Below are 13654 nucleotides of genomic sequence, written 5' to 3'. Positions count from 1 at the left end.
CAGAATATACGTGGATTTTAATGTTACTATACTCTATCTATTGGAAAGAGAAAAGCCATGAATAAGACTTTCCTCAAAGCACATAAGAGTAATGAGAAAGTCAACCCTTGTACTGCTTTCTTCTGCTGGTTCCAAGGATATCAGCTCCAATGTCAGTTTTAAAGCTGCATGCCTAATACACTGAATGCACAAGGCCTTGAAAATAAATAATTTAGTTTACAGAAGCTTTTTGCTAATAAAGTCATTTTTATATAAATGCAAACATTTGGCATAGCAAATAGGAATTATTTTTACAAGAGAAACATTAAAAATGAAGTTACTAAAGCTAAAGCATATCTTTCTATAGCTAGAAATTTTTTTTTTAAACATACTTTTGTTAGACTGGAAAAATGGGGCAGCCTATTCTTAAAAGCAAATAATACATATTACATGCTACAAGAACATGTTAAGGCATTAGATGGATGTGGTGTACTCATGTATGTCTATGTAATAGGGTCAAGTGGAAAATATTAAATTTAGGTTGTACAAGATAATCTTATTTTTTTCAAATTTACTAGTTCAAGCTAGCCATAAATAATTGCTATATTGTCAGCAATCGAATGGCAAAAGGGACCCACTCAGACCCATCTGGGCCAAATGCAGTCTTGCCTGAAGGGTTTTCACATCTGTCAGAGAGATATCAGGGCAATCCCCCATCAGATATCTGTCAGGATATCTATCAGGCAGCCCACTGTTTTGGCTTCAACATGAGTCAGAGTTGCAGACACAGGGGCCGATTCACTAAAGGTCAATAACGCTTAATGCAGTTTTATGCGTTAAAAAGTGTTCGTTAATTAAGTACCGATTCATCAAAGTAATTTTGCATGCGTCACTACTCATATCACATGCTCAATTACCTAAATTATTGCAAAGCGTTATTTCCCTTTTTATTTCCCATTGCGGTAATTATCTAATAGGAATAATACTAACGCATAATTCACCGACATATTTGAAGTGTTAAAAGCATAAAATGTGGCGATAATTACTGTGAAACTTAACGCCTCCCAGGAGTAGGCGTTACTAAACAAAACTGCAGCTGGCGATTGTCTGTGGTGACAAGATGGAGTTTGAAGTCGGATTTTTTCTGGAATCTGAAGAAGAGAATCAAGTATGTGTTCGCCCTAGAGTGATGCATCCTCCAGTTTTCAGGGAAATGGTAATTTTCAGAATGGTAGTTTTCAGAAAGTAATGGTTACGTGCGTAATAGCGTGCGCTAATATTGCGTGCTACGAAATAACGCATAAATATATTGCATGGTTTAAAATATTGCTTAAAAATATGTCATTGCAACATACATAACGACAATAAAATCGCTTCTTAATTCAGACAAATGTCTTTTTTGTGAATCGATTGTTAATTCTTCAAATATAAGCAGTGATAATATTTTTAATGCATGCTAAAAATAACACTCGTTTTTTCTGCCTTTAGTGAATCGGCCTCTTAAGTCTGGAGTTGCCAAATAGAATCTAATTTTGACTTGTGCATGGCCTCATTCACTTTACCTTTACTTATTTCCTACTGTGTCTTTTATAAAGTGGCACTTAATAGCTATATATTTACACTTATTTATTATAATGTTGTCTTCCCTGTGTGTACTTTTCTATATTGTGAAATTATATAGAGGAGCATATCCCAGTAGTGCTTTATAAATAAACTTATGCATACTTTAGCCTCTTTGACCCCTACCATTCTCGGATGATTAGTAACCTAGTACATAAACCATACAAGCCATTTGGTGGTTATGGCCTAATAATTGATATCCAGCCAGCCTGAATCATTATTGCACACACAAAATATACTTTCTGAATAAGATCTAATATTCAGACTAGGATTGCCAGAAATGGTATTGGAGCTAATTTGGCTAAAGATTACCAAATTAGTTGACCAGATGTGTCTTTCTTTAGTTGAAGAGTAATAATAAGCACTTATTCCTTATCTAACCTATACAGCAAAAATGTTACTGAAACACAGGATGTCTGAATAAAATTTGGAAAAAGGAGAGGAACATTTAGCTTTCACAAAATCATATCCTTTGGAGAAAACATTTCAGTAGCATTTTAAAATTTCAGAGGAAAACCCCTCAAGGGCTTGTTTTTTGTACTCTCAGTGGATATTGAATTCCACTTTAACTTCTGCTTGACAGATTGGGAGGAGCCTGTTGACAGATTTTACTCTGAACACAAATTGGCCATTTTATGTGTTTTGCAAGAAGAGTTATAATGGTTTCCAGGATGAAATTTAAGTACATCTTTGAGAGAGCTGGTCCTGATTTTTTACCCAAAAATATGACATACAGTCTGTTAATTACTAAATTACTGCAGGTTTTGCAAGTGCTTTTCTTTCTCTAAACAAATAAAAAAAGCATATGGGAGTCAGGACAGGTTTAATGTCAGCATTTTTTCTAGTGCCATAAAAAGAATTACTGACTAGGTAGAATCCTGTATGTAATTGGTAGCCTATAAAGAACCGAGACAGCATTTAAATTTTATCATGCAGTCTATAATTATTGAAGCAATATTATGAAGACTGGCTGGTGCTGGCTAAAAACAATAATGTCAACTGGAACACTTTAAACTGTACACAAGATGCTAGTCAGATGTTTCAATTAATACAAGGAACAATTTCCTTAACGCTAAACAAAAATACAAAAAAAAAAAAACAACTTATTTTGACATTTGGTCATTGGTCCAATGGACATGTACCTTGAAATACACTAATCCTAGTGCCTTCCTAATGGAGGCTCTTGACATTCACATGCTGTTATACACTATATAAATCACTCATAGGTCACTCGGCTAAAGCCCTAATTGGCCTAGGGGCTCATTTAGTCCTAATCCAACTCCAAGCAAAAACTGCCTACCAATATTCAACTGTGTAACACACATGCATCATTTTTCCACTAATATTTGGCACTGATGTAGACTTTGTCACAAAGTCTTTTGATCTTCGCAACCCTCTGAGTAAGAACTACAATGACATCTGCAAAACCCATTGACAGCTCCTACTCATTCTACTGAATGGTAATTATGCTGCCTTAGGCTTCTGAAACAATTATAGCTTCAGAACAAAAAAAAAAGTTTTTGGATTATACTCACCATCATGTTCTATAACAGAAGTTCCTAAACTGTGGGGATGCAAAACTGGGTGACCCAGCCTGAATGCCACTTGGGGGCGCATTCATCAAAGTACGAATCCCGAAATGGGAAAAATTCGGATTAAATCCGATAATTTCTGATGATCGCAAATATCCCGAAAATGCTTACGAAAAAATTATCATAATATCGTATTGGCGATCCGAAAGTCACAAAATTTTCGCATCAAACGATCGTAAACGGCGGGAAAAACTTTCTGACTTTTATCCTTCTGTGCATGATTTTTGAAGCCTCCCACAGGACTCAATGGCACTCTACAGCTCCAAACTGGCCCAAGGAAAGTCACGATACCGAAGCTTGAATGATTCCAAAACTTTCGTACTCGGCGCAACCAATATGATTTTTTTGTATTCGGACTTAATCGTACTTTGATAAATGTGCCCCTTGGTGTGAGATTTGGGAAGAATGCTTATTTGCTGTTTTGCATACTTATAGAAGCCAGACAAGACTTGAAGGTCAGTTATTTAAGCGAACACTATTGTGATGTACTATACATTCCTGACACTATGGCAGAATGAGTGATATAGTAATATTTGTATATATCTGTAACTTTATTATGAGCTAAGAGGGGGTCCTGAACAAATGTTGTACCTCAGAGGGGAACCTAAATTAAAAACAATTTACCCCATTGTTCTATAAGCAAGAGTAGGTATTAAAAACATACAGCAGAAAGAAAAGGGGAAGGAAATAAAAATACAAAAGTTGAGAGTTGAAGCAGGTCAATATACATTTACAAAGTATAATTTTTGGCGCACACGTTTTTATGCCGGAGCACTGCTAGATGAAGAAAAAAATCATTGTTGATGCTATTGAGGGGGCTACCCATTTATGTTACATCCCCCCAAGTTGGAGAGAGGAGAAAAGGAGGTGGCTGAAAAAGAATAAGCAAGTAGTTTTTGTCCAGTTTTTTTACCAACAAATGTGTCATTAGCATTGATTGGTCTAGTACAGATCCTAAAAGCAGGCATTTGATAGGATGTTAGGGTTAATATAATGGTGCCATTTTGCAACTGTACAGGTATAAGATCCGTTATCCAGAAAGTTCCGAATTACGGAAAGGCCATCTCCCAGACTCCATTTTGAACAAATGATTAAAATTTTTAGAAATTATTTCCTTTTTCACTGTAATAGTAAGACAGTACCTTGTACTTGATCCCAACGGAGATATTATTAATCCTTATAGGATGGAAAACAATCCTATTTGGTTTATTTAATGTTTAAATGATTTTTTAGTAAACTTAAAGCATGGAGATCCAAACTACGGAAAGATCCCTTATCCGGAAGACCCAAGGTCCCAGGCATTCTGGATAACAAATCCCATACCTGTATTTGTAAATGAGTACCCCAGCAGGGAAGAGGGGAGGCTTAAAAAATTAAAGGGAAAGGCAGGGAAAGTGCAACTGACAGAGGGAGTTCTATAGATGGGTTTAAAATAAACAGTCAGAGTCAGAACATACCTTATAATATCTGGTAGGAAAGCACATAGTGAAGTGCGGGTGAGGAATAGTTAACTTAAGAAAAGTATGAGATGGGGGTGTGTTATAAAGTGTTACAAAATTGGTAGATTGAGGCAAAATAAACTTTTGTTAAAATTACAAAGAAAGAAGTAGGAACAGGTGCAGTATTACACTTATAGCTCTTTGGGGCAGGGACCTAATCTGAACTGTGTATTGAATGCCTAGGCATAGATCTACTTTTTTTAACACATAACTATACCCATTAGTGTGGTTACGCCTTATAAACCACTGCATACATTGGTAGTGCTGTGTAAATAAATACAAATACATACAAATCATTTTAAATTACCAGGTCCTAAAAAGTTATTGTGGTTTTGTTTTCAATACTTGTCACACGTATGCAGATTTATTTAAGCAGTTTGGCTGATTTAAACCATACTGGGCATGTAGGCCAGGGTGGGGATTGATTTTCTCAGCTCATCCTGCCTCATTTCAAAATGGCATCTGCCAATACAATTAAAAAGGCACTGTCACTTTAACTTCTTATCCAAGTTAAGGGCGAAGAACGCTAATAATGTCATAATGCTAATGATGTTAATGTCATAGGATGCTATATTTAGCAGGCAGTTGCTATATATTTTGTATAGCCATGCTACTGTAGCTCATTACAATTATAAACCCCAGCTGTTGTGTGTTACAATATAATACATTTTCACACACACTCTGAGAAACCAAAATGATGTTAGGAGGCACCACCATGATAAATCAGGCTGAATATGCTGCCTTTTTACGACCACTCTCTAGCACAGGAAGCTTTGCCACTTCTATTTGTTATTTCAAATCATAAAACCTTTTCCCAATGATAAGGCTTTAGAGAGTTGTGAGGAAACGGGAGTGCAAGTGCACAATCAGCAGCTGCATGTCAGCCTTCAGCAGAGGTCACTGCTAATTTCTGCAGCCGGAGCGACTACCTTTCCCACAGTCAGAGTAGGGAAAAACAAGTGTCTGGCCAGGTTTATCGTTCTCCCCTCCTTCTCTGCAAAGTGACTGTACCCTGCCCCATGCGTGCGGCCCTCCTCCGCAGGGAGGGGCAAGTAGGGGTGGAGGCAGAATGCAAGAGGCAGGGATATATACACAGAGGTAAAGAGAGGAAGAGGACAGTGCGAATTTAGCTTTGCGCCCAGTCTATTAGACTTTTAACGCGGAAGTTAAAAGGAATAGGGAGAAAAGAGGCGTGTGACATCTCCACATAGTTTGCTGCTCTCCACTCCAAGGATTGCCACTTCTTCCTCCCAGCAGAGGTGGGTTGCGCTGCGCTACAAGGTGCTCCACTTCATTGGCTCCTTCCCTTCTCCTTTCGTTTGTGTGCGCTTTTATCTGCAGTCCCGTTGTGGTAATAACTCAATCTTTGCCTTAATAGGTATCGTTGGGTTGGGCGGAAACGCCCTGAAGGTATTAGCAACCTGGGGCTCTTTTTTGCCAGCTGTGTTTTAGTTCAATTGCTGGGGATTATGGGAGTTGTAGTTTAGACGTTTTCTGCACTGTGTACGAGCGTTGCTAATAAGCTTTCTGTGTTCATGTGGGTGTTGTCAGGACATGCGAGCCTGGGACTGGTTACCTCTTGCTCTGAGGGCGTAGAGGATTAGTTGGCACCTCTGAGCTTGACATACCTGGAGGGAGATTGATGATGTGTATAGGAAGAGGGCAGAGGTCTCTCCCCCGCCTGTCTAAACACGATAAGGAAAAAATCTCTGCAGTCAAACTGAAACCTTTGCATTGACCCCGGGGCTGCATTTTTCCTGCTGCTTCCATTAAAGGAGAAGCACATTGTTTTGTCTGTTGAGATCCTTGGCACCTATTTTGTGTTTTCCTTTTACTATATATACAAAATGGCAAATATATTTGCTTGACTTATCTCCAACCTGGTTCCTCCCCTTCTACTGTATATGACTCTACATATCAGTGCTTTAAAATGAAGACTATAATTATGGCTGCATATGTATAACTTTATGTAGTGCTACTGTTATACACAACACTCTTCTTTATTACAATACATTAAAGCTACAAACATAATAAATACATGTAAATATACATTACTGTGATAAAATGGCTTGTGCTTTCCCCATAGAGTTTACAATCTGTAAGTCCAATAGATATAAAACGACTGAATCACTTTTCTAAGTGTTTTCATTCAATTTGAAAGTTTAGTCCATTGTTTTGAAAAGTGTTGTATTGGTTAAGAAACAGTTTTTGACCATGATTGCTTTATCTATTGTTTGACTACAAGATCTGGCATCTAGTTCTGTTTGTTGAGAATTCTGGGTGTTGTAGTTCAGTTGCAGACTGAGCTGCTCTGTTTTAATAGAATTCAGCTTTTTAATGTAGTCCTATACTTTTTATATGAAATATGGGAAAGGAAGGCTTTTACCTTTTTCCCCACTCCCCATAAGAAATCTTATCCAAGTCATTTTAGAATCCAGACTTTGCTGATGATTAGCAACAGTTGCTACAACTTTGTTTTTTAAGAGAGAAAGAAGGCCGGCCCTGAAAGCAGGCCAATATCTGCTGATTTGCTCCATTCAATCAGCCTGTCACAAGCAGTCTCGGAGGTTTACTCAATGACTTCCTGTCAGCCTTACAGTAGTTTTGCACTTGATTGTTATGCTTGTACTGCTCAGCTGAAACTTTTGTACCGTAACGGAAGTTTCTAACTAAATGCCACAGATCTATGATCATTAGGAGAAAGGAAATGTTTTCTTCTAATGAGCAACAAAGTGTGTGGTTTTCTTTTTTTTTTCCAGCTCTGAAGGGCCAAAACTAGTTCAAATAAATTTGACTTTTCTTATTCTGGATACCAACACTAACAGTTCAATGGAAGACTGTTAGGTGTGTGACTGCACGCTGATATTAAGATTGCAGGTTCTTGTCTACACATTGATCTGTCCCAAATTCTGATTTTATTACAATTAGAGCTTGTTCTGAGGGTCAATTCTCCAGCAGACCCTTGCTTGCATGTTTCGTGTTGCTAATAATATGTCTGCCTGATCATTTCTTGCCAACATTTTTCCCCCTCATGTACTGGGCTGTGCATCTGATACATCATGTGTTTGTGAGCTTGGTTATATTAAAGTTATGATGCCATTCAGAGATGTCTGTGAAGCCAGTGAACAAGCCGAGAGCCTTAAAATTGTTAAGATGGCCCCATCTATAGAGCAGGACTCCATTTAGACAGCCCTGACCCAGATTTCAATTTTAAATATGTTACTATATTTTTGTGTGTTTTATTAATGGGTACAGGTGCACAATGCACGTTGCTGCAGAATAGGTAAAGGCAGGCCGAGGGTGTGTTTGGTTTCATAAGCAAAAATTGACTGGGAGTAGATATGGTAAAGAACATTGTTAACCATTAAGTGTTTTGAAATCTGTGCTAAGGATTATTTTACACATTAATCTCTGGATTAGATGACAAAAGAAACATCTGTGGGCACATGCCCCAATTAAAAGACTTTTCAGTGTCTCACCAGTTCTACTTTATGAGGATAGTATTTTTGTTTTTTCTTTTTGTGTTTCTATAGTATAGTCACAATTTAGGTTTTCTTTAGCTGAATTTATTAAATGTACATACGCCTCTCTCTAAAGAGTGCATCGTAATGTTTTTAGGCTTACCTTATCACTGCCCAAGTTGCAGTATGCAAGTTATGGCTATAAGTGAGAGCACTTACAAGTTGCATTAACACATTAACAAACATGGATGTAAATAAATGCATATACTATTCTGTTATGGTTGTCTTCTAGAAGAAAATGTCTCCTAAAATCGTGTGCAAGGACTGTTACCTTGCAATCCTAGGTATGATTCCAACCAGAGCACACTCTACAAGGAATTTATATATTCTCCCCATGTCTATGTGAGTTTTTTTGGCTTGAGTCATCAGCTTATTAACCTGTGTATGGAGCCCTCTGATGGGTCTGTCTTACTGATATGTGGCTAAAAATTTCCATTGAGGTGAGGTCTGACTTGTTGGTGTGGTCCTTGTCCCTACAGTCTGCAATTGCTAAATGATTATATCAGTCTGATATTGCCCCACGTTTCGTGGGCATATTAAGGGAAAAATCTGCTCATTTGGGCTCTATAGTAGATCTTATCAGCTGTTTAAAATGTGATGTATGGTATTTATGTTGGGCATGCTTTTAAAAACTTGTTGTTGATTGATATGGGCTGAAGGATGGGGGTTTCCCTTTCCTGGTAATAAAATGGCCCTGGCAGGAGAGAAGTGGCAGATCCATTGCTGCATGTTATCCCCAAGCTCTGAAGGAGCATAGCTTATGTACTGTTTAGATAAACTGGTTGCTAAATTGAGCACAGATGGAAAGTAACCAGAGTTAAGCTAAGCCTTTGATGTCTAGGCTGCTAAAAGTCCACATGACTGTCCATTTTCAAATTTGCATTTCAGATTCATTATTTATTCTATGAGAATAATATAGGCCACAGCAGACCTATAACAGGGTCGTAAAGTCCAGCAGTCCTTCCTCTGATACTATCAGATCGCAATTTGTTTGTTGAAACCGAAATTCCAACTTTATACTTATGTCTCAACCACGAGTGGATATGGCAGCTGGTTGTCCAGTCGGATGATGGGTATTTCTAAATTGTTGGTACAGTAAGCTGTTTATAAAATTATATCAATTTAACTTTCATTGCCCTCTTTTTAATGTCTGCATTGGTTGGTGTATTAAGCAGTTGGTATCTGGTAAAGGGATAAAGTTTTTAAAAAGTTTGTTAGTTGGTTTGCCCATCCAACATGTTGATGATCCCATTCTGGCAATGCACCATGTTGGCCTATGTATGATGTGCTGGCAGATGAGGAAGTAAGGAGGATCTGCAACTCCTTTTCCCTTACTGCTATTCTGATTTGTACGGGCTGATAGCTTGAATGAACAGAACATAAAAAGGTGCATTGCCACCCATAATTGAAAACTTGAATTAATTCATGTAAAATTTTCCATCACATCCATAAATAATTACAGTAGTGGTTGCATGGCTGGCAACCATTGCAGCTGTACAATGGGATCATCCATGCTGCTAGTCTGATATGGCAGAAATATGCAATCACATTATGGAAAATTTTAATAGGCATTGACCTTCTCTTCACTAACATTGTTTATTTGAATCTACAATATCTTCGTTGTATCTATGACTCATGAGTTAATGCGAACAGAATTTTTTTTTCCCAGAGGCACATATGATTCCTGTCTCAAAACGTTTTTTTTTTTAATCTTTGCTTCTCTCCCTAATCCACTGTATTTACCCACCCCTACAAATATTTCTGCATTATTTTTAGAAGTACACTGTCACATATATTGATATCGCTGGCTGAGATTATTTTTTGAGTACCTTATTATTGTTGGCAGTACATCCCAAATGTAGGGACACTCTGCTAGTACAGTATAAGTTTCATGATTTCGTTTAATCTCAATATATCAAGTGGTTCTGTTGAGATAGAAATTCTTATGTGGGAGGCATAAGGACATGGGGTGACAAACACCTTAAGGGAACTCTGTTCAGACCATTTCTGGATTCTGAACAATACGTTTTAGATGACCTTTCTTATAGATTACAAGAGTACTTTTATGGTAGAGGTAGAGGTTATTCTACAATATTTCAAAATGTAATTTGTCTGACTGGTGGAAACCAAAAATTACAGCCAGACCTCATATGTTATGTAAAGTGGAGCTAAATGTAAAATAAAAATTCTAAATTCATACATTCTTTATGAGGTATTAAAAAGGCATCTTAGAACAATTACCAAAATACAAAAGAAACTTGGCATACAGGAAATGTGCTCTTCCTAATGGAAGTATTATCAGTGTGGTACCAGTTATAATCTGTGTGCATCTTAAAAGGGTTATTTAATAAATTATCTAATAAATGAATGCAGCACAACCAGTTTACATGCTTTCATCTCCAGCTGACATTAATCTTTAAGTAATGCCAGATGGGGCTGATTCTTGGATAAGCCTTTCCCTATGCCTGCACTCAGAACCATTGCATCAGCCCGGATGCAGGCATATTGAGTGGATTTCTTGCAGAAATGCATATTTGCATGTTTTGGCGCTGAAATCTACTCGAAGTGCCTGCATCCATGACGATGCGCGGTGCAGAAGGCAGGCACAGGGAAAGTCTGTTGACAGCATAGGGGTTGATTTTTTGCTAATTCCAGCATTATCCTTCATGGCCAAATTAATTATGGCTCACACTGCCTGCATGCTACAAAAGAGCCTCTAGGACACAAGCCCCATTATGGAATAAGACCTAAGCTGGCCATACACGCACCGATAATATCGTACGAAACCCCGTTTCGTATGATATTCGGTGCCTGTATGGCAAGTCGGCGAGTCGACCGATATCGCAGGAGGCTGCTGATATCGGTCGACTTGCCGATCGGCCAGGTTAAAACATTTTGATCGGGCGTCATAGAAGGCGCCTGATCAAAATCTGCCTTCAGGGCTGAATCGGCAGAAGGAGGTAGAAATCCTATTGTTTCTACCTCCTTATCTGCTGTTTCAGCCCTGAAGGTTAGTGGCGGATTTGACAATCTTTGAAGATCGCAAATCGCCACGTGTGTGGCCACCTCTAGGCGTGCAAATGTGGTAACCACTGATGTTTTGATAGTTGATCAGACTCTCGGCTGTTACTTTGTAATAACTCTTTAATAAATTTGCACATTATTAAATTTGGGTGGTTACATCTTTACATGAATAACAGAAAAGGAAGGAGGGTAGTTCCAAGTAAAAAGAACACATTTTTTTTAATCACCTGCTATTGTTACACTGCAATTATCATAATTTATATGCAGGCTTTGGCTGCCAAATTGTTGGGAGTTGTATTACAGAAACAGCTGGAGATACTCCTACATCTGGTAAACAAGCATTAGGTCTTGATGTTCTTAAATGTCAACTTCCAGCAACCTTTATCAGTCTCTAGCATAGAAATATGTCCTGTACAAGAAGCAGTCGCTAAAGTTATTTTTATGTTCTCACTTGATCATTTTTATTTCAAGTAAATGATAATGTTTTCAATTCTCTGTATAACTACAGTTAACCAAAAAATAGTGATACAATCAGTTAATTTTTCCAGTAGTTGATCAGCCTGTCTTTCCATATGGAGGTTGAGTGATCCTGTAAAATTCTATTTATACACAACATTATTATGCAGTTGGATGAACTAGTGTACAAGTCCCTTTTTAAGGTATAAGTTTTTTTCTTTTTAAAAACTTATTGCTGTTAAAAGATGTCTGGTATCACATTGTCAGGGTTGTAAGATCATTCCCAGTCTAATTAAAGTGCAGCAGAAATGACTTTAATCCAGCAAAAAGTGCTTAAAACACTGCGATTTAGCAATGCACATTTATTGCCCCCCCCCGTTTTAATAGGAATATGTGCTTACATTCTTTAAAACACAGGGGTTAACTTGGCTTGGGTATGGTGGCTTTGGATAATCATAAATTTATAACTAAAAACCTTGTTTCTGAAAACATAAGCACTTGCAAAGAATGAAGTACAGATATAGGACTCTTTATCCAGAATGCTTGGGTCCAAGGGTATTCCGGTTAAGGAGTCTTTCCGTAATTTGGATCTTCATACCTTAAGTCTATTAAAAAAATCAATAAAACACGAATTAAACTCAATAAGATTATTTTGCATCCAGTAAGGATTAATTATATCTTAGTTTGGATCAAATACAAAGCACTGTTTTATTTTTACAGAGAAAAAGGAAATCCGTTTTTAAAATCTGATTTATTTGATTAAAATGGAGTCTATGGGAGACAGGCCTTCCGTATTTCGGAGCTTTCTGGATATCGGGTTTCCGGATAAGGGATCCCATACCTGTACCAAGTTATAATCACAACTTTATGTCACACATGGCAGCATGATTCAAGATAGAAAAAAAGGCAAAGTCGTCAGGGTGTCATTCAAATCCTGCTGGATCTCATGTCTGCAAGGCCATTATAGAAGGATCTGCTTAAGGGTGAAGACACACAGAGCTACTAGTGCAGCTACTTGTTGTGGCTACAGGAATAGACAATGCTGAGCATTTACTGATAACTGTCTCTAAGGGCTCTGGCACACGGGGGATATTATTCGCCCGCGATTAACTCCCTGTTCGCGGGCGACTAATCTCCCCGAGTTGCCTACCCCTGCCATCCCACCGGCGAACATGTAAGTCGCCGACGGGATGGCAGACGCGGCGGCGCGATTTTGCGCAAATCGTCGAAAAAGACTCGCGAGTCTTTTTCGGTGATTTCCGGAAATCGCCCCGCCGCGTCTGCCATCCCGCCGGCGACTTACATGTTCGCCGGTGGGATGGCAGGGGTAGGCAACTCGGGGAGATTAGTCGCCCGCGAACAGGGAGTTAATCGCGGGCGACTAATCTCCCCCGTGTGCCAGAGCCCTAAGTGTGCTTTAGTAGAGGCATTTCTCAGTATTTTCTGTGGCAAGGTATTTTCTGGAGTTTCGTAGCTGTGGAAAAGTAGCTGCTACTAGTAGCTCAGTGTGTCTTCACCCTTAAGCAGATCCTTCTATAATGGCCTTGCAGACATGAGATCCAGCAGGATTTGAATGACACCCTGACAACTTCCTCTGGTAAGTTTGTTTTCCCACTTAGGTTGGTGGCTTGTCCTAAGCCACTACTTTCTGGTCCTACCCAGATGAATGGATATTTGGTCCACTAAGTTGAAATACCTGACAGCACTTTTGTGTAATCAAAGATAATTCTTATCAGAGCCATAGATTTTAAGGGCTCTGGCACACGGGGAGATTAGTCGCCCGCGACAAATCTCCCTGTTCACGGGCGACTAATCTCCCCGAAATGCCATCCCACCGGCGAAAATGCAAATCGCCGGTGGGATGGCATATGCGGCAGCGCGATTTCAGTGAAATCGTGGAAGTTTCCTCTCAAGGCACTGATTTCACATTTTCACCGGTGGGATGGCATTTCGGGGAGATTAG

At 38.6% G+C, this 13654-nt stretch overlaps 1 protein-coding gene across 15 annotated transcripts in view; it reads left to right on the top strand.

Annotated features, from left to right (window-relative positions):
- The first annotated feature begins 5673 nt into the window (after positions 1 to 5673).
- pdlim5 (PDZ and LIM domain 5) overlaps positions 5674 to 13654 on the top strand; it is a 130040-nt gene continuing 122059 nt past the window's right edge. For 3 of the 15 annotated variants that reach the window (XM_018092971.2, XM_031899670.1, XM_012961700.3), the window contains exon 1: positions 5679 to 5949. The gene's annotated coding sequence lies outside the window, so the exon portion shown is untranslated. Of the gene's footprint in view, positions 5950 to 6018; positions 6042 to 13654 lie in introns of those variants that run through there. The other 12 variants (XM_012961677.3, XM_012961669.3, XM_012961673.3 and 9 more) reach the window with 8 other exon arrangements.

The sequence above is a fragment of the Xenopus tropicalis genome, chromosome 1 (assembly GCF_000004195.4).
Source record: "Xenopus tropicalis strain Nigerian chromosome 1, UCB_Xtro_10.0, whole genome shotgun sequence".
NCBI lineage: Eukaryota > Metazoa > Chordata > Amphibia > Anura > Pipidae > Xenopus > Xenopus tropicalis.
This window is presented reverse-complemented; position numbering and strand designations above follow the sequence as displayed.